General features: G+C 41.7%; 1 protein-coding gene across 1 annotated transcript in view; it reads right to left on the reverse strand.

The window, feature by feature from the left end:
• The window catches only part of LOC144824296 (uncharacterized), a 718,699-nt gene that overhangs the window by 139,220 nt on the left and 552,308 nt on the right, over positions 1-27,171 (reverse strand). The gene's annotated exons all lie outside the window — the stretch shown is intronic.

Here is a 27,171-nt window from a genome sequence, read left to right on the forward strand (position 1 = left end):
GGAAAGAGAAAAACGGATATATATATATATATATATATATTATATATATATATATATATATATATATATATATATATATATATATATATATATATATATATATATATATATATATATATATATATATATATATGTATATATTACCTACTGGCGGTCGCCAGTAGGTATATATAGTTAGGATTTTTTCTCTATGGGATTTTTGAAAATTCTATGTCTAATAACTTTGGCGTTTGTGGAGGGAATTGGCTGAAATTTTCAGGAAAATGGCACATTTTGTTTCTGAGCAGCCCTTGAAAATTTGGGGGGGGTTCGTCAAGGGGGGGCAGAGAAAAAAGGGGGGTCCCAAAACGTGTTTTTAACATTGAGTTTTCCATAGGGCGGTTGGCCTCACTTTTAGCCCGAACGGCTGAATGGATTTGCACGAAACTTGGCAAAATTGTAGGGACTGGTAGCCCGATGTGCCTTTGCTAGGTCTCAATATATGTGCTTCAGTGGATTTTGAGAAATTAACGTTCAAAAAAAGATATATATCTGTAACAGCGGACCGGGCAGCGCTCCGGTTCGCGGACTTTTCGCGGTACGGAGCTTTGTGAAGCGAAGCTGATTGGTTCTCCGGCGTCTGTGAACATTCCAAACAGTCCGTAGCGGCCGCCATCTTGTCTCTCGGTAGGATCGAGAGACAAGAGGAGGCCAAAGCGAAGGGGCAAATGACCATAAGGGGGCATAGTAGATCCTCGCTGACCCCCTAGGTTTGATGTGGAGGTTTTAAAAGGGCCCCGCGGGGCAAAAAATAATAATAATAATAATAATCGAACGGCTGAATGGATTTGCACGAAACTTGGTAAAATATTAGGGACTGGTAGCCCGATGTGCCTTTGCTAGGTCTCAATATATGTGCTCCAGTGGATTTTGAGAAATTAACGTTCAAAAAAGATATATATCTGTAACAGCGCTCCGCTTCGCGTAACGGAGGTTTGCGAAGCTGATTGGTTCTCCGGCGTCTGTAAACATTGCAAACAGTCCGTAGCGGCCGCCATCTTGTCTCTCGGTAGGATCGAGAGACAAGAGGAGGCCAAAGCGAAGGGGCAAATGACCATAAGGGGGCATAGTAGATCCTCCTTGACCTCTTAGGTTTGATGTGGAGGTTTTAAAAGGGCCCCGCGGGGCAAAAAAAATAATAATAATAATAATCGAACGGCTGAATGGATTTGCACGAAACTTGGCAAAATTGTAGGGACTGGTAGCTCGATGTGCCTTTGCTAGGTCTCAATATATGTGCTTCAGTGAATTTTGAGAAATTAACGTTCAAAAACAAGATATATATCTGTAACAGCGCTCCGCTTCGCGGAGATAAAATTATCTCTGTATTACCTAGCTGTTGCTAACACCAGTTAGCGACGGCTAGTAGGAGATAGCGACCATCTTGGGCCCCACTTTGCATGTGAGTGATATTTATCACTAATGACATGCAAAGTGGGCATGCCAAGATGTTAGCGACTGGAAACAGTCGCTAACATCGCTATCTCCTATTACCAACTTTTGGAAATATTCGCGATAAGCGCGAATATCTCCAAAAGCTACCACCTGCCCTGAGCAGTTTTTAGCCATGTTATCCAATGGGAGGTGGATAACATGGCTAAGAGCATTAGCTCGGTAATGCATGAATATCGCTGAGTTTTCAGCGATATTAATGCATTGCGGTCGTTTTTTATCGTATTTGCGATAAACCTTGATAATAGCAAGGTTTATCTGCGATAATTTCTGAAGATGCTTAGCGGTAAAAAATTTGTTGCTAAGCATCGTTAGGGATAAATATCGCTTAACTTTGGTAATATGCCCCAACGTCTGTTAACGTTCGATTCGAAGGAAATCAGGAAGTGTTGAAAAACATTGTCTGCGCCATCTTGCCTTTTTTCAAATGCCACACTTTTGTCGTGCACGGCAGTCATTTTAGATGCCTTGACCAGACCCACTCTCTGCACGCTGTCGATCCTTAGCATGGCTCTCCACCCTCGCAAGCATCTCCCCCAGGCAGTGGTCACCCCCGCTCTCTGTCTTATGCATGGGTAATAAACCACCCCCCATCTGCGCTGCTCTTCACTGAGAATCACACCCTGTGCCCGCCCGACACCTCCCTTTCGCCCTATTCACTACCGCACCCTCTGACACTCCTTTTCCTCTGTGTCCGATTGTCCAGGCCGGTCCTAGGGTATCAGCTAGCCCTGCAGATGTAGTTTATGGCCCCAGCTGTAAAGAATCACCCCTCTTCAAAGGAGTTATAGTAGATCAAGGCCCACATTCGATGAGATCCGTCACAGCAGATGCGTTCCTATTATCTGAAAACCATCCTGTATTGTGATTGGGGAGGGGACCGAGCCTGAAGCGGAAGATTCCAGGGATGACTCTTTGTACATCAAAGTTTTTACAATTATGTGTCACATTAAAAATATATAGCACTCCAACAAAGTAGTAAGATTATAAAACTTTAATAACTTATAAATATATACAAGAAAACAAAAACAGTAATAACATATAAACATTTTTAGGGAAAAACAACAAAGTAGTGGTCGGCTGTGCGAATAGACCCAACGCAGCACAACGTCCAGATTTCACTGATTTCGGCATCCGGCGTGGGGCGTCGCGGGGGGTGGGTCATCAGTAGCAAACTGTTGTGCGAATAGTTCGAAGGCAGCAGAACGATGTCCAGTAAGTTGCCGCACTGGTTTTGGTATCCTACAATGCTGCTCCGAATAACGGCGTGGGGCGCCCCGGGGGAGGCGGCGTGAACGGGCCTCTCCAGGTGGAGTCTCGTCTGTTGTAGTGGGGCGCCCCTTTACCGTTTCAGTTGCCATTCCGTCCGCTTTTGGTCCACTGTGTCAAAAGCCGCAATTCAGCTGAGTTGCGCCCACTCTTGCGGTGCAGCGATAGGCGGCTGTCACAGGACTCTCAAAATGGCGGCAGGCTGTTTCCTTTTTGGGCCTGGTCCACTGAAATGGCCCTGGGACACCTTGGAAATCGGACGCTTGTCTGCTAGGTCTTGGACCCCATTCTCGAAAGCGTCCCCTCCGCCTTGAGGATTCATCAAAAGTTTTGGGGGCCCCCGACTCCTGCAGGCTTCTGGTGGGGAGCGGCTGCCATGATTGCTCGCGGAATGACTACGACGGAGCCACGAGATGGTAGTGCTTTCATGGTGACGCCAGCTTCAGTCTGAAACATCCAGAAACAAGGTGGGGCTTTCATCGTTTGGGGAAAAAAAAAAGTTTTCATCCAATGAAAAGTGTTGTTTTTAGGTCATATGATCAAGCCTTCCATCATTAGGAAACCAAAAGTAAAATGAACCAATGAAAAGTTTTATAAACAAGTCACATGACCTGTTATGCGGCATAGGGTATAAAATGCGGAGAAAATACGTTGGCACGTGAGGCGGCGTCAGTAGCGGACCGATGTGCGAATAGGCCGAAGGCAACACAACGCGCCAAGATCCGGATGGCACCGAGGTGGTGTCCAGCAAGTTGCAGCACTGGTGTGGCCATCCTACAATGCTGCAAGTCGGCGTGGGGCGCCCTGTTGGCCTGTGAGTTTGCGTCAGTAGCGGACCGATGTGCGAATAGGCCGAAGGCAGCACAACGCGCCAAGATCCGGATGGCACCGAGGTGGTGTCTAGCAAGTTGTCGCACTGGTGTGGCCATCCTACAATGTTGAAAGTCGGCGTGGGGTGCCCCGTTGGCCTGTGAGATGGCGTCAGTAGCGGACCGATGTGCGAATGGGGCCAAAGGCAGCGCAACAAAATTTTATGAATAGAAGACACCACAAGGCGCTGAGATGCCAAGATCCGGATGGCACCGAGGTGGTGTCTAGCAAGTTGTGGCACTGGTGTGGCCATCCTACAATGGTAAAAGTCGGCGTGGGGCGCCCTGTTGGCCTGTGAGATGGTGTCAGTAGCGGACCGATGTGCGAATGGGGCCAAAGGTAGCGCAACAATATTTTCTGTATGGAAGATACCACTAGGCGTTGAGATGCGAAGATCCGGATGGCACCGAGGTGATGTCTAGCAAGTTGCTGTACTGGTGTGGTCATCCTACAATGCTGAAACTCGGCGTGGGGCGCCCCATTAGCCTGTGAGATGGCGTCAGTAGCGGACCGATGTGTGAATAGGCCGGAACCAGCACAAGGCGCCAAGATCCGGATGGCACCGTGGTGGTTTCATAGTTGAGAGGCACTTCATCTGCAGTGGGGCGCCGAGATCCGGATGGCACCGAGGTGATGTCTAGCAAGTTGCTGTACTGGTGTGGCCATCCTACAATGCTGAAAGTTGGCGTGGGGCGCCCCATTAGCCTGTGAGATGGCGTCAGTAGCGGACCGATGTGCGAATGGGGCCAAAGGCAGCGCAACAATATTTTCTGAATAGAAGACACCACAAGGCGCTGAGATGCCAAGATCCGGATGGCACTGAGGTGGTGTCTAGTAAGGTGCACTGGTGTGGCTATCCTACAATGCTGAAAGTCAGCGTGGGGCGCCCTGTTGGCCTGTGAGATGGTGTCAGTAGCGGACCGATGTGCGAATGGGGCCAAAGGCAGCGCAACAATATTTTCTGTATGGAAGATACCACTAGGCGTTGAGATGTGAAGATCCGGATGGCACCGAGGTGATGTCTAGCAAGTTGCTGTACTGGTGTGGTCATCCTACAATGCTGAAACTCGGCGTGGGGCGCCCCATTAGCCTGTGAGATGGCGTCAGTAGCGGACCGATGTGCGAATGGGGCCAAAGGCAGCGCAACAATATTTTCTGAAGAGAAGACACTAAAAGGCGCTGAGATTCCAAGATCCGGATGGCACCGAGGTGGTGTCTAGCAAGCTATGCAGCTGAGTTGCGTGCGCACTTGCGGCGAATAGGTCGAAGGCAGCACAACAATGTTTTCTGAATAGAAGACACCACAAGGCGCTGAGATTCGGTTACCACCGAGGTGATGTCTAGAAAGTTGCCGCACTGGTGTGGCCATCCTACAATACTGCTCCGAATAACGGCGTGGGGTGCCCGAAGGGGGGGGGGGGAGGCGGCGTGAACGGGCCTTCCTAGGTGGAGGCTCGTCTGCTGTAGTGGGGCGCCCCTTTACCGTTTCAGTTGCCATTCAGCTGAGTTTCGGCTGCTCTTGATGCTACAGCGACAGGCGGCTGCAACAGGACTCTCAAAATGGCGACTTGTTCTTTGGATTTGGGCCTGGTCTACTAAAATGGCCCTGGGACACTTTAGAACTCGGACGCTCGATTTTTTTTTTCCTTTCCTGTACATGCAAAAAAAGGTAAATGCCCGGTACGTTACACGCTTCATCTGCCACGATGTACTCTCCAGAGGAACCGAAAAAAAATATAGTTATGGTAACTATACCATGCATCGTCATATGGAGAGGTGGCACCAATTAATTATAGTGCTGCATAAAAGAGAGATTTGGAGGAGAACCCCCGACCTGCCAGTACATTCATCAAAGAAGTGGCACTGACAGCATCAGAGGCAAGGGAAATGGTCCCAAATATTTAGAACTTTGGAAAGATTAAAATGACATGTTTAGATTGTGGCAAATTAATTTCATGTGGACAGATGAGTGTTACTCTAATAAATACAGCATATGAACATCATCATAGTCGATGGTTGGTAGAGACATTTTGACTATATCCTGGACCTGCCCGTCCTCGCCCAAAATGGCGCCGGAATAAATGGGACTCGTAACTCCTTGTTGTGTACTGGTTGCAGAACCTTGAAATCACGAGATACGTATGCAGTTTTGAAGCATATGGCGGGCGGGGACGAGAATTGATTGAATATTTCGACATCCCTATTGATATTAAGTTCTGATGTGTTATTGATTACTGTACTATTGAAAGTTCGAATTAACGTCACCCATGGTACTTGCCCGCAAATGTATATCTAGATAATTTTATTGTAACTGGCCCTGTCGTATTTTAATTATAAAATGTACGTCCACCGATTCCGCAACTGTTAGACACCTTAGTTCTTGCAACCTAATGGCCCGCCCGTTACGTTCCTCTACAGTGTAAATGTCTACTCATCATATACGATTACAGTTTGCTCCGTGGCCAGCCCACGTGGTTATAGGCTCGTATTTGTATAATGAAATTTTCACAATAAAGGTTTTTAAAAGAAAACATGGTAGTAGTATATACATTGGTAACGTTTTTAATAATAGTCACTGTTTTAGAATCATTAAAAGGCAAGTGAAATAAAGCAGACCAATTACATGAAGGGTAAAAGGTATAATACGCAGGAACACAGTAAAGATAAATGGTCAAGGGCTGTTGTGTTTTCTACTCCTGCAACATAAAGTGATCGATAAGAATCTCATATTCAGGCGTATCGGCGACTAAGACAGCAGGTCGACCCTCTTTTGCTCAACGGCTCCGTCATGGGACGAAGAAACGCTCTTTTTCTCGAAAAAAGAATATATTTTACTTGCAGGACAGTTGTACATTTTCCGGGAAAGTACATTAGCCTGGAACATTATAACATATATTTAAGAAAAAATAATGTTCGGAAGTAATAAAAAGCGTAATTTTTAGGTCATATGACCAAGCCTTTCATCATTAGAATAAGAAAAGTAAAATGAACCAATGAAAAGTTTTATTAACAAGTCACATGACTTGTTATGCTTACGTTACGCGCTGCGCGTCGCGCCCCGGATGACTTCCGGATGTGCTAACGCGGCGCGTCATATGACGCATTACGCGACAACGCAGGTCCAGAATATAGTCAAAATGTCTCCACCAACCAGCGGTCGGAACACAACCCCTTTCAGCAGGCTAAATAGTTCTGTTAAATGACAACAGAAGGGACAGGCAACAAGAACCATCAGTCAAAGAGGGGAGGGCTAGTTCTTCTCTACCGGGTTACATTGGGGCGCTACCGGAACTGATCGAATTGGTAGTCTACAGTGTTTCTGGATGTTTCAGACTGAAGCTGGGGTTAGCATGAGAGCACCACCATTTCGTAGCTCCGTCGTGGCCATTCCGCAACCAATCATGGCAGCCGCTCTTTATCGTTATTTTGGGCGGGGTGGGTGGCGGAGCCGAGCTGTTTTGCAGCCATCATTGTGTGGAGTTCAGTTCATCTCACTAGTTTTGTATTTGTCATGAGGGGTTGTTCCTAATGTTTCTATTTTAGCGAGGTCAAAAAGAGATCCCATTAGTGGCCTACTGATTTTGCTCGATTCCTTTTCTTTTTTTTTACACGATTTTTCGTTATCTGCAAAGACTAAACAGAGTATTGCGACTCTGTGTCTGTTTGTAAATAGAGAATGAACCAAAGAGAACCAATTCTAAAACAGTAAATGCTTGGATAACAATCAATCAAATGGAGAGAGAAGCAGGCACGACGTATTACAACGGGGGCAAAGGCCTGCGTTAACTACCTTTCACTATCTGCAAAGAGAGAGTACTCCTAATAGAAATGAGGGGGGGGGGGCACCATTCAAAGCAGATCAGTGTGCATAAACACGAAAATGTTTTCACTTACCACGTACTTGACATTCGACAGCTTATGATATTTGCTATTAAAAAACCATTGAAATTCACTGAAAAAACCATAGGTTATAGACCATATATAGTTAGGAATTAGCATTTACAAAACCTTGAAAATTCACTGAAAAAACCATAGGGTATAGACCATATATAGTTAGGAATTAGCATTTAAAAAACCTTATTTTACTCACACAAAACCATTGAAATTCCATATATAGTTAGTTGCACTAACTATATATCGCGCACCCGCAATCCACTGCTGATGATGTCACATATTACATCATTCATGACATGGTCAGTGACATCACTGATGACATCACTGATGACATCTCAAATGACATCACTGATGACATCACTGATGACATCTCATTTGACATCAATGACCACATCACTGATGATATCATTCATGTGACAATACAATGCATCTCCTCACATTTTAATATAACCTCTGTTTCACCCAGTGTTAAATACAGAGTGTAATATTTGAAACCATTGACACACCAATACTAGTTACTACATACGCACTCACTGATTCCTACGTCTACACACACATTCACTCATTCACCCATACAATCATTCATACATACAATCACTCATCTTTACAACACTATCATATGCACTCATACACCTATACAGACACTCACACTCTGCCACTCATCCATGGAGTTACTCACACACCTAGTCAGTCCTGTAAAGAATCAATCACACTTCCATTTTCTTGTCTATACAGTTAAACATAGAGCACCTTACATTTTCAAACATATACTAACACATACTTACTTTCTTATACAATCATTGATACAAGTACACATTGATCTGCACAGAGTCACACACCTCCCAGCCAGCCACACACACACTCAGTCTCCCATACAAATACTTGGACAATCAATCAATAACCCATATAGTTAATCATATAGCTACTGATTAACACATGCAGCAGTTTACAGAACAACAGACATAATGATGCACAAATTAAGACAGTTTAGTCACTAACCCATGCACTCAGTGAGACACATTTAATCACTCACTCATACATTCAGTCACGCACCTACTAAATCCTTCGTCCAGACAGTTATACATCTACTCATTCTTCAATATGTAAAACATATTTAAACTTTACAGAAACACACAGTCAATGGATGATGTCATCAGTGATGTCATCAGTGATGTCATTTGAGATGTCATCAGTGATGTCATCAGTGATGTCACTGACCATGTCATGAATGATGTAATATGTGACATCATCAGCAGTGGATTGCGGGTGCGCGATATATAGTTAGTGCAACTAACTATATATGGAATTTCAATGGTTTTGTGTGAGTAAAATAAGGTTTTTTAAATGCTAATTCCTAACTATATATGGTCTATAACCTATGGTTTTTTCAGTGAATTTTCAAGGTTTTGTAAATGCTAATTCCTAACTATATATGGTCTATAACCTATGGTTTTTTCAGTGAATGTATATATATATATTCAACAAAGGACTCTGCACTCCCGGAGGCTTGTAAATTGCATTTATTTCATTTGCACTAGACCAGCAGGGCACACCACAACGTGTTTCAACAGTCTTGTCTTCTTCAAGTGGTAATCATTAGTGATTGCAGTTCCCAGCCTTAAGTACCTGAGCATGGCATGGTGGGAAATGTAGTGTTGTTAGTTCAATTGAATATTTAATGCTCAGTGCATATTTCTCTCTAGTAGTTTTTAATTCAAATGAAATGAATGCAATTTACAAGCCTCCGGGAGTGCAGTGCCCTTTGTTGAACATTGACATTTTGGGAACTGTGGTTTTCCCCTAACGCGGCACCGGCAGCAAGTGTGCGCCGCTTTTGAACCACCTTTGCTGAAAATATATATATATTATTTTTGAAACACTGGAGTCTCAGCACAAGTTCACTTGAGTAACATTATGCTCTACGAGTTCCACAAGGCCAAGGGAGTGGCCAGGCCCACAAAGGGCATAACTCATCATTTAAAAGTGCTGCCGGATACCATTGTGCTGTTGGCTTAGAAGTCCGATGCCTCTGAGGAAATGCTTTTGCATGAAACGCGTCAGGCTGGACATCATTTCTGGTGCTGCATGTTCTGGGTCCTCGCTGTTTCCCCCATTAAAGATTGATGGCAATTGAATCTCAAGTTGTGGGCACCTCTTTTACAGGCAACTTGTTGGTGGATATATATATATATATACATATATATATATATATATATATATATATATATATATATATATATACATATATATATATATATATATATATCACATAATATAAATCCAACAAATATTAATATTAGATATATTTAAACAAATATTTCAAGTGTTGGAGTGTGAGAATAATAGATATACCATTCACAAATCTTCATTTTGGTAAAAAAAAAGGAAAGATATACATTACGCATTACAGTAAAAACATTTCATATAATAACCTTCCAAAAAAGGTACCGCTAGACCAATGCATACTTATTAGGAATCTTATTTCCAATACAAGACCTTTCTTAGCCATTAAAAAAGAAAATATAGGTAAAATTGCTAAATTTTAAATTTTAAAAGACATTGAGGAGTTACAGCAAATCTCATTGTAGGTTACCAAGTCTAAGGTATCATTTCTGGCATATAAAATTAATTTCATGGTTTACGACTCTAATAAAATATTTTGAAATAGTCATGATACAAGATATATACAACATACAGAAAAAAATAACACATTTTTTTCAGTACAATACAGGACTAATATAATATTAATAGTTAATAGTTGACATTGAGTTCTATATGTACTAAGTAAAGTGCCAATGCAAAAGCCGGTGTACTTCAAGTATACTAGACTGAAATTTCAAGCCTTCCTTTTTTCTTATCAAACTTACATCAAACAGGTACCTACTAACACTGAAAACCACTACTTGAGATGTATCTGTTCTAAGTATTCTTTCTGCCTCATAACAGGATCTTGTTCCCAATAGCTGGCAATGGGTTTGATCCATTTACTTCTATATTTTGTGTAAGCTGGGCAGAAGAATAGCAGATGTAATTCATTTTCTTTTGCACTCGTATGGCATAAGGTACTGCAATTAGTACTTTCATCCCCATGTTTGGGGGCCCATTTTGATGTATTCGAATTTATCTGTAATACACCGTATTGAAGTTTCAGATATAAAGATTTTGCTAACTGCGGCTGCACTTCGTCCAAGAATTACTCGAAATTCCAAGTTGGTTTCATTGAAAGGAATCTTATTGTTAGTGTACCTGTGGCTGAACCATGGGACAAGCTATCTTGAATGTAAGCCCAAAAGATTAGCTTTAATATCTTTTTTTAGGCCATAGACAGTTCAGGGGCTCCTCCCAAAGATGCACAATCCAGTTTGGGGTAATATTTACTATTCCCACTCCAGTCTGTGCAACAGTATATGAAAGCGTTGGACTTCGGCATGGTAAAATTTACTATTCCCACTCCAGTCTGTGCAACAATAAGGAAAGCGTTGGACTGCAGCGGGGTGTCATTTACAATTCCCACTCCGGTCTTTGCAACAGTGGTGTGGCTCACTGGTTAGAGGTGGCAGACCCGGAAGCAGAGAACAGCCCGTGGCCAGGGTTCAATTCCCGACGCGGCAGGGTTGTGGACCAGGGTCAATGGACTCGATAATTCTCGCCTCGGTGCCTACTCTAACCAGGGATCACACTCTGCAACTCTGGGCATTAGCTTGCCTCATCTCTACAATGGCCCCCCACATTCGCCGGGGATGCCTGGTTTCACCATGGAGATACCCAGTAGGGACCATCTGACAGGGATAGCCAGGACGGGTTCACCAGCGTTCTACAGCGCCACGACGCCTCAGGGCAGCAGTGCGCTTTACAAGACACATACATTTACAGTAGGGAAATCATTGGACTCCAGAGGGGTTCAATTAACTATTGCCACTCTAGTCTGTGCAACAGTAGGAAATGTGTTGGACTCTGGATGGGTAACATTTACTATCCCCGCTCATCTGTGCAACACTAGAGAAAGCATTGGACTTGGGAGGGGTAACATTTTGTATTCCCACTCCAGTATGTGCAACAGTAGGGAAAGCGTTGGACTTCCGAGAGGTAACATTTACTTTTCTCACTACAGTCTGTGAAACAGCTGGGAAAGTGTTGGACTTCGGAGGGGTTACATTTCCTATTCCCACTCCAGTTTGTGCACCAGTAGGGAAAGTGTTGGACTTAGGAGTGGTTAAATCCACTATTCCCATTCCAGTCTGTAAAGCAGTAGGGAAAGTTCTTGATTTCAAACACATAACGTTTTTGAATAACCCTATTAGTTTATAAGAAATATACAATTCTCAATAGTAAGATTATATATATAGCAGATGAAAAACAATTAGGAAATGTATGTTTATTAAAAAAAGTAATAATTACTTATCAATTAGAAATGCTATCAATGTATAATTTAATTACCTTTGCACACTATAGCTTTACAAACCTAGCAGTCCACACTTAAAATATAACTAAAATACATCATTATAACACAATTAAAATAATTACTAATCAATAATGTAAAAAAGAATAAGTTAATAATTAACAGTTAATTAATTATTACATCAATACCTTCCCACCCTATGCCCCTAAATCCCAGCAATCCGCACATAATATCTAATAAAAATATAATTATTGCACAATTTACATATTTAATAGTAAATGCAAACATTAATAATTAATTGGTAATTTATTAGTACCGAATTGTTTCCCACCCTATACTTTAATAAAGCAGCCTATGCCTAATACATAACTACAATATATAGTATTTGCACAATTTACATAATTAAAAATCAATTAAATTAGTACAAATAACTTAATATTATTTTTTGTTCATTATTACTTAATGATCTTCTCACCCTATACCTCCACAAACCCAGCAGCAAATACCTAATATATAACTAAAAATAACATATTTGTACAGTTTACATAATTGATAATCAATTACATTTTTACAAAGAATGTAATAATTAATTGTTAATTTCTTAATGAACTTCCCACCCTATACTCATACAAATTCAACAGTCCACACTTAAAATATATAACTTAATAGAAGTATTATATAATATACATAAATATTAATACATTAAATAATTAATAATAAATTATTATTTAGCTGTTAATTAAATATGCTTAATTAACTTTTACCCCGTACCCCTAAATACCTCAGAGCCTGCTATTACACTATAAACTACTACCAGCATTTAAGTTAAAAATTATAAATCACGTCAAACTGCAACCTACATTCAAAAATAGTTTTTACAATTATACAGACAATATTTAACATATAAAAATAATATATGAACTAAAAAAATAAAGATAATTGAAAAATTATATTCTTTACAATTATATCATTTAAAACGCTAATAACAACAAGGATATTGAAAAAGATATTACTTACCTAAACAATATTCCTGACAACAATATTTCTGCATCATGATATTTTTGTATCACAATACTTGTTTTTCAGATATGTTTTAACTAATTATTTAATAATTGATATTTTGTTCAATTACCGAATAATGCATGATCAATAGTAATAAATGCTGCAGATAAATCTAAAAGGACTAGAGCCTCTGCTGTGCATCTGTTTGTCTTTTGTCTCAGATCATGCAGCCCTTATAGAAATACCATCTCTGTGCTTGTTTTTAAAGCCTGCTTGGTGCAAATGAAGAATAGATTGTGTTTCAACAAATAGCTAAAATTGGTTGAAGGCTGTTTTTTCCAAAATTTTTGCCAGGAGATGCAGTAGCGAAATTGGATGGTAGTTGTTAGGGTCTAATACAGACAATGTGGATTTTATTTCAATAGATATTTTATCATTGAATTTTTAAAGCTAATGGAGACTACTTGTTCCTTTAAACATAGATTAAATAAGGAAAAATATTTTTCTAGAATGGCTATCTGTGTCATGATTGCTACCAAACAGGGATCTTCAAGTGAACCTAGGTGTGATGCATTCTCAATGTTAAAATTACATCAGCACATTATAGTTCTTTAAAGGAAAATGGGTTAGCTTTAACACTTGTTAGTTTTAATTCTGGTCTCCTGAAAGTTAATGCACTAGATTCTGAAGGTCTCATCTGGTGGTCGCTCAGACTTAATTTGGTCCCAGATTTTGTTAAACTTTAGATTAAAAGAATTGAACAAAGTGTTATATAAATCTTGTGATTTAGAGATCATATTTGTTTCTAGTTTGTAGTGTTAAAAAGCTTCTTATAAATATTAGTAACTTCTGAAATTTCACAAGAATTTGCTAGAAAATTGATTTTGTATAGCATCATAGGCCTTTAGAATAACTCATTTGGGTCTTCATCCGAGTAATGTATTTGTCTCTTTGTTTCTGATTGTCTTACTTCAAACTTTAACATGCACACCAAACTTCTTCAAAAAAGCAAGTGAAAAGATGTCCCGAAAAGCAATAAGATGATTCGAAAGTATGCCCAGAATTACCAAACATTTTACACAACACAGTAAAGTGGTTAAATGTGAAATGAACCATTTTACGTCTTAGCGGCTACAATTCTCTCCTTTACACAACTTAGAAGGATATAAAGCATTATTCATCATACGAACATTGCAGAGTACATTTTCACAAAATTAGCTACTTATATTCAGCATACAAAATTACATACATTACATTTTTTTTGTAAATAAACTGATTTGTAAAACAAATAACATCAATTGCATCAAATTACAGGGATAGGTCAGCATACTAAATAAAACACAAAACAATTTCAAAACATAGCATGATCTAGAGCATGGTTCTTCAAACTGGGGGCGGGCCTCTCTCGAGGAGCCTCAGGCGAACCCAAGGGGGACTCCAGGCTCTGGCTAAAAGAAGCATTATGCTATGTAATGGACCATCACTATTATCTTTTGTCATTTATATCGTAACTGGGAGTACTTGGCAAATAGTCTTTATCATCCCCAGCCACAGACTGTGGGTATTTTTTGTAGATACAATTTAATAGAAAAATTGTGAAAAAGTCTGTCAAGCTCAATGCTCTTTTTTCGGCTGGGGGGATGCAGCATTAAAAAATGTGAAGACCACTGATCTAGAGATTGATCTATACATAACACTTTGACATATGTGAAATATGACGGGAAAGAGAGAATGAGCAAGATAACATTGCAATCAGATTTTCACAAAACTAAAACAAGGAATTTTAATAGTTGTAGTCATTTCAATGTTCAACATATCTAGTGAAAATATGCTGTTGAAAAAGAGAGACATTTACAACATATAAAAACATATATGCATTATGTTATTTGGCAAAACAATCACTGATGAGCAACATTGAATCAAGTGCTATATTATGGACATTGAAACCTGTAAACTCAGATTCAATAAAATACATTCACCTAACAAACAAGACAACTAAAGACGTATGTTTTCAAAAGGTGCAAAACACATTGGCAACAGTTAATTGAAAATGAAAACAAGATTTAGGTTTAGTGAGACATTGTAAAGTGCAACTTACCAGTCTCCATTCCACCAAGGATTCTTGTCAAGCTTTGAGGATGTGGGATGTTCAAGACCTTCTCCTCCCAGGGACAAAGGTGTAAGGGGGGCTGGGAGATGCACCACCAGTCCTCTGGGCATCCAGGTGATAGTTGAGGCCAGGAAATGCACTCTCCCCCTCAGGTTATTCCACCTCTTCCTAATGTCCTCATGTCTTTGCTGGTTGTGTGCTACAGCATTCACTCAACTATTAAGGCCCAAATTTGCCTTTCCTGAGATATTTTTTAATTTTGTACCCGGGCTCCAAACAATTGTGGCTTTATTCTAAATATTTCATCCAATTCTCTCTCTGTAAAATGTGGATTGCTCCTCCATGCCATTATGAAACAAACAAAATTGTATAAATGTTGTAACCCAACAACAACAAAAAATATGGGAAGAAATAAGGGACAAGAAACAAAGAAGGCCCCACAAAATCCTAACTTAAGTGGCTAGAGTTCTGCTGCTAAATGTTGGGGTGCAGTGGAATGGCAAAGGACCATGGTCGGAAATGGAGTGTTTTATAGTGTGCAGGCGAACAAAATTAAGCCTTTCTTTATTGCGAACTGTGCATTTAAGAAATGCTAATTACCATCAACTTCAGGTTGATGGTAATATGTGCATACTTTGAAAATGCACAAAAATGCATTTTCAAAGTACCATGTAGTGCACACTTGTCCTTAGGGCATGTGTGTGCTTTACATGTGCACACTTGCATTTTTTTCGTGGTGCTTCAGGGGGCCCTCAGGCACACGGGGCAGCTTTGGCTTTGCATTTGCTATTTGCGATTACCAATATGCTAATGGAATACCATAGGAATTAATAGAGTCACATTACCTAATAGGGATTTGCTATTTGCCAAATCGCTATTAGGTAATGTTAAGCAATCACCATTTTTTGTGATTCCTACATGAAAAGCATTTTGCGAATCCCAAATAGCAAATCAGTAAAATTCGCGATTTGGGATTCACAAAATCCAGGCTTGATGCATGTGCCCCTAAATCCTGTAAACCAGAAAAATCTGTTCCCTTGCTTATCTTGGAGACAGCTGTATACTGTGAGATCCAACTTTTCTTGTACTTCAACAATTCACTGAGGTTTTTCACCCTTACATAACCTGTTTTGCTATCAGTCCTTAATGATTACAATCAGTTTGTGATGGGGCTAATCCTCTATTTTGTTAACTTTTCCAGAGACACTTTACATTGCTAAAACTAATCAAGTGATGGCAGTAAATGCCTAGCAGGATCTGTACTGTCTTGATTAAGAAATGTGTTATCTGATTATCTGTTAGCAATCTCCTAGCTATTTATTTATTTATTTGTAGAGCGCATGGTTATACCACCGGTGTGTCCCCGTGCTGAGAGAGGACTCTGAGAAGATGCGGCTTCCAAAGGCAAGACCGGCCGCGTAGTATAGCCCTTAACCGATTCTTGTCTTTGTTCCGGTTTCACAAACAGCCAGGTCTTTTGCTGCCTAGGAAATCTGCTTTCCGATGGCTCTGAATTTAGTACATTTTATACGTATGCATAATTATTCATCTTAGAAGTGAAATGTTGTCAACATTTTAATGGTTTCTCCTCTTAGAGCAGATCCAGTGAAAGCATTCTCTAGAATGTCTTCATCGATCGGAATATATATTCTGAAATGAAACACTGGAATGATAAATGAGCCACAGATTGGAAACAATGAACAATGGAACAACATAATTTAGTTCTTGCAATGCTTTGCCGGATAGTTATTATGCAGCAGATGTGTTTAAGCATATTGTTTATCATTCTTGCACCGGAAATAAAGTACAAATGTACAGATATTTCCACACTGATTATATCAAATATGATATGTCGGGTTAATACCAAATATCATTGCTCACTGAACAACATTTTCATTTTCTACATATGAAAAGAGAAGAAGCAACATACTTAACATCAAAAAGACTGACATAATTATCATGAGTTACTTTAATATGCCATATTATATGTGATGCTATGTTTAGAAGTGTATTACATTTTGGTCTACTCTCACAGAGTTACCGATTACTAGCCTATCCATTTTTCGCAAACTTTGTGAGTTTTGTCAAGCTTGGCCTTTGAAAAAGATTTCTGTCATGAGTGTTCTTATCACCAGTAACTTCTGAGCATATTCATGCAAATACTTTGAAACCATGTTGCGCCTCCTAAATGAGTCATCACAAATGACACCAAATGACAATATAATTATGAAAGTTCCAGTGGGGGGTGGTGACCCTCAACAGTGAAAGGGCGTCGAGCATAACGAGAGCCAAATCCAGTGGCAGGCATTGTAAGAAATCACATTGGCTTTAGGATCAAATGCTCTCAAACATGGCTGATTAACAGAGTGTTTTTTATAACGGCCTGTGATTGAGAGCTCTGGAGTAGAGGCTCAAAGCAATGTGAGTTTCTCGGAGGCCTGTCAGAGGGCCAAAAAGATAGCAACAAAATAAAAATGTTCTTACCTACGCTTCCCCTCCGTCCATGTTTTCTTCTTGAATCTTGAATTCCATCAGCGCAAGTCCTCATGGAGTCTCAGCCAACTCCCTTTTCCAATCCACACGCAGCTCCATGCTGCAGATAAGCAGCATGAGAGAAGTGCCTGGATTGGCTCGAGGTTCCAGCAGGCACTGAGGGCCTGTGCCTCCACTCCACCAAGCTGTTTAAGACAGCTGGGTAGATAAGTTTAAAGTGCCCATGACAGGCTGGCCATCGCAAGACAGCTGGCCAAAGTGAGATACGCACTTTAAACTGGAATGAGCACCACTCTCCTGCTGTCAGTCAGCAGCAATAACCATGCCCTCAAACAGTGCTTGGACTGGGAGCAGTGAAAAATAAAATGGTAGTTCATGTCATTACCATTTTATTTTTCACCATTGCTGCACTGGCAGCAAGGGCATGATGCTCCTTAATCAAGATGTGCTGCAACTTTCCTTAGTTACGCTATGTTATATTATACATTTATAAAGCTGGTCTTCATAACCTCTTATGGCAACAGAGTCGATCATTATTAATTGCTATAAAGTTATTTTTCAGTGGGTACGTAAATTCAAATGATGAACTGTTTTTTTACATCTGGATTAGAACAGTGGCTTGATGTAAAAAGAGTTATCCTCACTCCTTTATACCTGGGACATTGAGGTTTTATTTGCACCAACTTTATTCCAAGAGTATCAAACATGGTCTTCTCTGCGTAGTTTCTGTGTATCTGGCTGTAATAGTAGGGCATCAATGTCAGGTAATCTCTTCCCCACAAATTACTATAGTTCCTGTAAATTTAATGAAATATTCTGATACTGGAATTCATCATAGAAATGCTACGAAGTTTGTTGGTCCTATTCACAAAGGTAAATTTGACCATAAACCATCCCCTCCCCCGAACCCCAACACAGCAAGGGATGCAGTAAACTCAACATGATCCCAACCCCGACCAACCCCCTTACCAATAGGGATGATTTGTCATGATATAGCAGGAGTTGATCAAAAGTGGACAAAACAGTCCCCAAACCCTGGCCCCTCTTGCCCCCCAAACCCAACATCCCATTAAAAGCAGCAGAATACCCACCAACGCCGCACTCACTCCTACCCCACAATCAGGCTGAGTAACCCACCCACCCCACCCCAGGAACAAACAACTGGAAAAAAGGAGGAAAATAGCAGTATAGGGAATCATCCCGTGGGGCCATGGCAGGGCTAGGCGTACTTCCCTGCAGCAAGGCAGGGTGGCCAAGCTTAGGCAGTGTTAGGCATCATTCAGAACAAAAAAAGTACAACCAATTAGAGCATTTCAATCATGGTCACTGAGACGATCGCAAACATTGTCTCTGAGTGGAAGCGAGTTAAAGAGACCACAATGTCTGCACAGTCAATCGTTGTCGCTGAGGCGGTCTGCGCCATTGGGCTGAGATTTAGGAGGGGCGGAGCAGGCATCTCTGTCCAGTTTCTTGTCAAATGCAAGGGCCTCACTTGGATCGGGGAAGACAAGTATTTTTGCGCCCTTACGAACCCTCAATTTCGCTGTATAAGCCAAGGAATATGCGACCTCATGCTTCTGAAGAATGTGCTTGGCACGGAGGAATTCTCTCCGGGCTGCATGGACAGTGAGGGTGTATTCCAGGTAGAAGGAGAGTGTGTTACCCTGGTGGTTGATGGTGCCCCTGTCTCGTGCAGCACAAAGGATGGTGTCCCAATCCCGGTAAATCAAGATTTTGGAATTGATGGGGCGTGAAGGCAGCCCGGGACCGGGACGTGGACCAAGGGAACGGTGGGAACGCTCGACAATGAAGACCGAGGAAAGGACGTCCCCGAAGAGTTCCTTGATCAGCGTCAAAATGTTGGTGGACTCCGGAAGACCTGTGATGCAGAGGTTGCTTTGGCGGGAGCGGGCCTCCAAATCTTCATTCTTTTCCCAGGATGATTCCCAAGATCTTGTCCATCTGGAGTAGTTTCTGATGGTCTTGAGTAGCAGCATCCTCGACGTCCGACTCTCTGGATTCTACATGGAGCAACCGGTTCTTGTGGGAATCGACGCGGGGCTTCACAGTGTCCAGCTGGGCCGAGAGTTGGTCCAGCTGGGTCACTATACCAGTCACCATCGACTTGATGTCCAGCATGATGGCCTTGAGATCGTCCTCCCGAGTAGAGAGGGCATCCATGGTGGCAGCAGAGTCAGCACCCTCGGAACTGGCATTGTCCTGGTGAGAGGACCTTCAGAGCTCAAAAGCAATCTTGGGCTGTTTGGGGTCGGTTTTCCCCATTATGAGATGCCCTGGTAGCAGAAAAGGGGTCCATGCAAGGCAAAAGACAGTCTATACGGCCAGGGGCACACAGACCCCAGGCAGCTGGCAGCGGGAGGTAGTGGAATTCAAACCAGACCCACCCGATGGGGGCCATCAAAGTTCGGAGAAGAGGCACCTGGGAGAATATGTGAGACAATGGGCAGCCAGTATAAGGAGGTGATGTGGCTGACAGTAATGCTACAGGAATAGGTGCCCGACGTGGCGACAGGTGAGTGAGGAAGGCAAGCAGGAGCCACGGCGGCGTCAAACTGGTGTAACACAGGCAGACCTCTTGATCCACAAGGCCGCGAGGCAGCGTCAGGACAAAGGCCCACTCTCCAGAGTACAGCTCTCAGGAGTTGATCCTGGCCGTAGGAGGGAAGTGCTGGTGGAAAAGACAAGCGCAGAACCAAGTGGCGACAGGCAGCGCCCGCACGGCAAAACAGGTTCACAGCCGGCGGGGAGGGGGGGCACACTCCAAAATGCGGCAGAACGAGCAGGGAGCTGTGGGGAGCCCGCCGCTCACGTCGTTGGGCCCGGGTGCCACGGCAGCCACCTGAGACTGCCGAAAGAGTGCCAAAGTGGCCGCACCTCAGCCAAAGCACTCTAGACCAGGCAGAACAGCCCACGGGCCCACAACCCCACCAGCAAGGCCGCAGAGGTGGCACTACTCACCCGATGCGGACAGCCGGAGTCCCCGGGCAGAGTCTTTGGCGCGCACGTCACTAAGCAGTCCCTTCAGTCCGGGGCGGGGAAGGCCAAACCTCGCGATCTTGAGGCCGCAGGCCCAGCGTCTGTCAGAAATGGCCTAGCATCACCACAAGATCCAGTCGTGAGGCGGCGGCGCGATGGATCAGTGCCTCACTGGAAGGGGAGTTGAGATACAACGTCGGTGTGCAGCTAGGGTAAGGATGGCAGCTGGATTTTAGCGGATTGTCAAGCTTGGCCGGCAGAGCCCAATCAGAGTCTAGTTGGGAGGACCATGATAAAAATGGCATTTATCATAGTTCTTCTTCTGTGTGTTACATTTCTGAGTGGCAAACAGTATGGATAACATAACAAAAGTGACACTAACCATCAGCAAAGTGTTATAGTAAGATTTACTTTCCAAGGCAAATCTTGGTTAGTGTTGGAAGGTAGCCTACTTTGCAATATGGGGGTGTTCCATCAGTAGTACAGGGGCATTCCCTTGCATCCATCCATGAGTTTAAATGCAAATTACTATCTACTAACAATAATAGCTAGGGAGGGATTTACAACAAAAAGTCATGCCTCCTCGAATTAAGCACTATGGTTGAGAAAAATGCTTCTCCTCCAACTTTCTATGTGTTGCACAACTACAAAGTTTAAACATATTAAACTATGACAATGAATAGAATTTTGTACTAGAAGCCTCCTCTTCCAGTATAAAATCTCTTCTTGACATCATGCACACTCTCTTGCACAATGGTACAGGGGTGTAAATGATGGAGTAAGGCAGCCTTAAGTGTGCCAGCACAGAAGGAGAGAGGACAGTGCCATATCTTAGTAAATATTACTCTGTTCGGATCTCACCGTCTCATTCAATGCAGCGTTGCAACTTTGGTTGCTGTGCCGCATTGTGTGATAACCTAGTGAACTTGGCCCAAGGTGTCACAGTACACCTTGAGTATGTATGTGTAAACATATCAATGGGTGACACGGAAATATGTGCTAGCACTTTAGTCAGTCTGTTAGTATCTGTTAGGATTTCTGTCATGCTGCGAGTCACTAACTATTATTTCATATCCCACACAAACAGTGTGATGCAAGTGAGGAGACTCCAGTCAGCTAAAATATAAATACACTACAGCACTTCATGCCTCAGTGTTTTGCTGACTGGCTCATGTTAGAGGAGGAAAAGCATCTGCTGCTATACCAAGATTCACTGGGCTTCATTCACAAAGTTATACTTTCAAGTAAGTTCACACTTTGTAGTAAGTGTATTACTTTCGTTATTTACATGCTCTGAGTGAAAATCTTACTACAAAAGTGTAAGTTACATGCCTCCACCACCAGAGTAAAATGATAGGGTTATTTTTGTGTGGGTGGGTGATATCCCACCTGAAACTCCTCTCTGACCCTCCCTGCACTTGTCTTACTCCTCCCTAATGCTTTTCCTTTAGTAGTAAGTTTATGGCTTCTTCCCACACACTCCTCTGTGCTTTCTGACACTTATTACTAACATGTATATTTACTTGTGCGGAGGCTCCGCAGTAGGATGGGGACATCCACACAAATAGGTATAGGTAAAATATTTTGTAGTATGTTTTGTAGTATGTGTTGAAGAACTAAAAAATGTACAACACAGTGCAGCTTGAGAATATGACTCATATCAACATAGGATATGTTTAATTGCCACCTAACTGCTCACAATATAGTCTCCATTGTCAATCTTTCCAGTAAACCTTTGTGCATACATCACACTTATTTACACAATACAGAAAACACATCACATATCCCGCTATTTGTCTGTTAACATGTGTTGTATGTGTCCACATTGAGGCCCTAACACAGACTTTGCGTTCATACATCTCACATTGTATCCAAACAATCCATCACAGATATGTCCCCCTTGCCTTCATTGTTCAGCACATTGGCAACATCACTTTTTGTGTGTCACATCTTATTCCCTTACACTTCTGTAATAAATAACTGTAACTTTAGAGTGAGCCATCATCTTCATTGATCCCTGCTTACCCAGCATCAGCATCAGCACCGACACGGATGACCAAACAAAACTCAAGCTGGCCCAAGTCAAAATCCTAAAGAGCATAATAAAAAGAACATGACACACTCGCACGTGACAGTGCACTTTACAAGTACACATAATATAACATCAGGTAATGATAAGGAAGCAGAATACCAGTTGAGATAATGAGGTTCTGCAGTTAGCTTTTGCAAGCTGTACACCAATTCAGGACCCCTTTCTATCATACGTTCTCTTTCCCTCTAGAGTCTAGTTTTGGGGGGGAAAAAACGTCATTATTCTGGTGCTACATAGTGCCATGTAGGCAATACAACCACACAGTTCATCCTGGATAGAAATCCATTATTCATTTTGTCGTTCCACTTGATTGGACGGGTGTACATCAAGTCTTCTTTATAGTATACATAAACACAGTGTGTCTCTCTATATAAGATCATAATATTTGAGGCCCTTTATATTTATATAGAATATAGCATTTTTTTTTTGTGAATCTGCTATATAAGCAAAAGACTTCCCTCCATTTCCAGACAAAAGATAAGGATTCCTCTTTTTGAGGTAATTCTAAAAATTGTATAGACTTGGCCAACCTACATGTTCTGAAATATGGATAAATAGACGATTATTATCTTATATTTTTTATCTTTCCTTCTATGTCTTTCGCATTCCTCCGTTTTCAGAATAAGACATTTCTGAAAAATTTGAGCCATTAATGTATGGTCCCACCTTTTTACCCTGAACACCCTTACCTTACGACCAGCAGAAACCCTCCATTTATTAAGTGGACTACAATTACACAGGTTGGTAAGAAAATTCAAATGTTGAGTGGACCTTGTTCATGCATGACTATATCTTTAAATTAAGATGGACTAACCTATACATTTCTTGTAAATAAATGTGTAATCCTTTTATGCACAAAGAATATAAGATCTTTACTCTTTCTCTTCCCTTGGAGATAATCCACACCAGTTGCATGTTTAACTTACACATAATGGTTGGATTTGGGACTATATATGTATATGTATATAAATAGATTAAAAGAAGCGTCAATAACGATAAACATGCAATTATGCAACATGCAATTAGCGGGCATCCAATTTCAATATGGGATAATGTGATTATGTGTTTTCATTCAGTGACTGTTTGAGACGGAACCCTGATTAAGGCTGTGCCGAAACGCACGTAGTACAAGAACATACCACCAGTTCCTGATCATTGTGTCTATTTGTCAACAAATTGTTGTATATTGATAATGTACCTAACATTAATGAATTACTTGTGAAATTGCCTTGATTTTCAACATACTGAATGATTGGGGAAAAAATGTATGTTTTCATATAAAATCAACTTGATTGACTATATATACATATGCCAAAGAAAAGTGTAAAAATATATATGTATGAATATGTTCACTCTATATATCATTTTATCAAAAAAGTATCTATTTTAATATAAAATCTGGTAATTGATTGTCAATGGTTTAGTTGAATTGAAATTGTGTTGCCCGCGTATATTATTATTTACCTTGCCCAGGTACTCCTTTACCTACATTTGTTTATTCCCTGTCAGGGCACAATTATCCTGCACACTGGGGCCCGGCTCTTTTCCCCAAAATGTTATGGGGCTTTGGGCCAGATTTATCAAGGTTTCACGCAGAGCAATGCGGCAAGACAATTTGCTGCATCAATTGGAGAGGGCAGGAATGCACCATATTTACTAACATAAGGTGCATTCTTGCTCTCCCTCTCTACGCCGGTGCACGTGTGGCTGCGAAGTGCCAATGCAAGCACCCTTGCGCCATGGTGCAAGTGTGCCTGTGTTACACCCAGGATTGTTTTTGTGCAGGAATGGACAACCTCCATCTCAAAACCAATCTTTAGAGACGTTTTACTTTTTCTAAGTGTGCTTCAGAACACAGCAGACTAAGTAAGTGCAAAAAACGAGGGGAAATAAAAACATGAACTCTCATGAGACTGGAGCAGCCTTTTTCCACTTGAAAAATGTGGCAACCACATCCAAAGCCGTGTCCTGAAACATTTGAGGGATTATCACCTTTTGAGTACAATATTTTAAAAGGTCAGAATGAATGATAGAGCTTTCGGCATCTAAGTGAGAACATTGTAGACAATCCTCATGTTAACAGTCGAACAGTCCATCTGCAGTTCTGCAAAGCAATCCCAATCTTGTTTGTCAGTCAGCAGATGGCTCTAGAGTAGCAGCTGCCCCTCTCTCTCACTCTCTCTCTCTCCCTCGTTCGCTCTCTGTGCCTCTCTGAGGCTCCCCGACTGACTATCTGTCTCACTCGCTTGCTCTCGCTCACTCTCTTTGTAAGTGTGCGTAAAAAAAAATAATTAATGTCAAATACCATTGACTTGGAAGAAACAATGGAGATGAGAAAACACGATAAAAGCATTTCACAATGCACACAATGTTGCTTTTTTGCCCCTCAGAGATTTGCATTCCTGTTCTGTGCGAAAGTGTTCATAAACAAAACGATGATTCATTGCTCCAAGTTAAAAACTAATCGTGAACATTTTCCTAAATGTTCCTTTTTTTGCAATAACTGAAACAGTATGAAAAACAGTTAATGATTCTTTTCTTTGCATTTATGTTGTATAGATTTATTATTAATAAATGTTATAGCAGCAAGGAAAACTCATTTGAAAAATATACAATCCCGAAAGTAGGATTTCAAGCAATTTATCAGCCATGTTTTTAGCAGACATACCAAAATGTATTCTCTATTTTATAAAACGTTTTATGGCCATTAATAGCAAGAAGCAACAGTATAAGATTAGTACAAGTAACAGTAAAAACAACATGATCGTCAACCTGCATGGAAGGAAAATACCGTATCCTATTTAGATCTCAGCATTCAAGTAACCACATTTTTTTTGTCATCAAACATTACCTCAACCTAGACCATAGTGTTAGCACCACAGATTCCCTATTTAATCACAATTTTTTGGCAGGTTCACGCATTATGTGTAGTTCCTTCGGCCTCAAACACCAGTCCATTTTGCCACACCGTGAGGTGAAGTTCAGAATCTCATGACTTACCCAAGGCTTTGTGATGTCCTGTCTTGCCGCTGTCAACCCTAGATTCTGCGGAGCCTCATTTATGAAAAGTGACGCATCACTGCGTGAAAACAGCGATGCGTGACTTTTCACTGCGCCCTCCTTGCGACACCAATGATGCGTCATATTTACAGTATGACGCATCAAGGCGCAAGGAGTTACAGATACGTCTGTATAGCGCAAAAGTGACATATTGCTGGAGTGTGTCAGAAAAGTGACGCAACTCCAGTAATGTGTTCTTTCACATGGGGCAAGCCCCATGTGAAAGTGCCTGCGTCAGTCTTACGCCAGGCGTAAGAAATTGACGCATTTGTGTCCTAGAAGTGGCGCAGTGAAATCTTATAGATTTCACTGCGTCAATTCTATGACCCTTTCTTGCATCAGAATGCCCCCCTGCATACATTATACCTGGCGTAGGTATAAAGTAGCGCAGGGGTTTACAAAGTGACGCATCTACCTAGATGCGTCACTTTGTAAATATGGTGCAACAAGGCACATTTTTTATGCTGCTGGTGCGTCACAAAAAGTGACGCGCCGGCGGCGTAAAAGTGACGCATGGCCTCATAAATGAGGCCCTGCAGTATCTTTGAGTACGTTAGTGAAGAGTCTGCCTCCTTAAGGAGCGGCCTATGCAGGTAAGATCTGTGGAGCAGGGTGGGGGAATCAACAGACAATGGAAAATAAACTAAAAAATAAGACCACTTACCTTGCGCTCGCCACAGCTCAAGGTAAGTGGTTTTCTCATCATGCCTGGCCATCACTATAATCTTGAACCCGATCCTCTATCCCTTTCAGAATAATATGAAGTCCCAGGTACCCTCGACCCTAATGCTAGCAAGGAATATGAGCCTAAATGTCTCTTTTGTATAGTAAGGCAGTCATAATTGAAATGCAGTAGGACCCTCATACTCCTGGGTCACAGCACCGTGGACCTGCTTCACTAATGAGAGTGACTACCTTACAAAGTGTTCAGTCTGCTCTGACTCTTGTTCAGAGCATGGCCCTTCATATTGCCCCAATTACCTGCCTTCTCTAAAGCCTAAGATAAGGTGTTTCCTCACTTTCAATGTTCCCCTATCCAGGGCCATTGGTCCAAGGCTAAAAACAACACTGGCTTAGCAATGGTTCACTTGGGTCTAATAGAAGGAGTGATAGGTAAACAACATTAATTGGGGTTTATTTGGTCCCTCACACCCCTGGCTCTCATGTCGCTGCACCTTCAACCCAAATCATGACTACTCCTCTGTCGACTCCTCTTGCTGCCCCCTTGTGCAAAATAAATGGGGCAGAGGAAACCCAACCTCACCCCCTGTTGCTTGGGACCTGTTCCCTGCATATAAAGGGTGACCTGAGGCTACAAAGACTGTACACATAAACCTTTGGGTTATGCTAAAACAAGTTAGGCTCTGTTTAACCCTGAATTAGGAGACACACATTCAAGAATAAAAGGATAAGTGTGCCCATCTCCACACATGCACGAGCTCCATTGCGTCCACACCACTAGTAAGAAAACGATTGCCCTTCGGTCTCCCAAGA

The sequence above is a fragment of the Lissotriton helveticus genome, chromosome 3_1 (genome assembly GCF_964261635.1).
Source record: "Lissotriton helveticus chromosome 3_1, aLisHel1.1, whole genome shotgun sequence".
NCBI classification, from domain to species: Eukaryota; Metazoa; Chordata; class Amphibia; order Caudata; family Salamandridae; genus Lissotriton; species Lissotriton helveticus.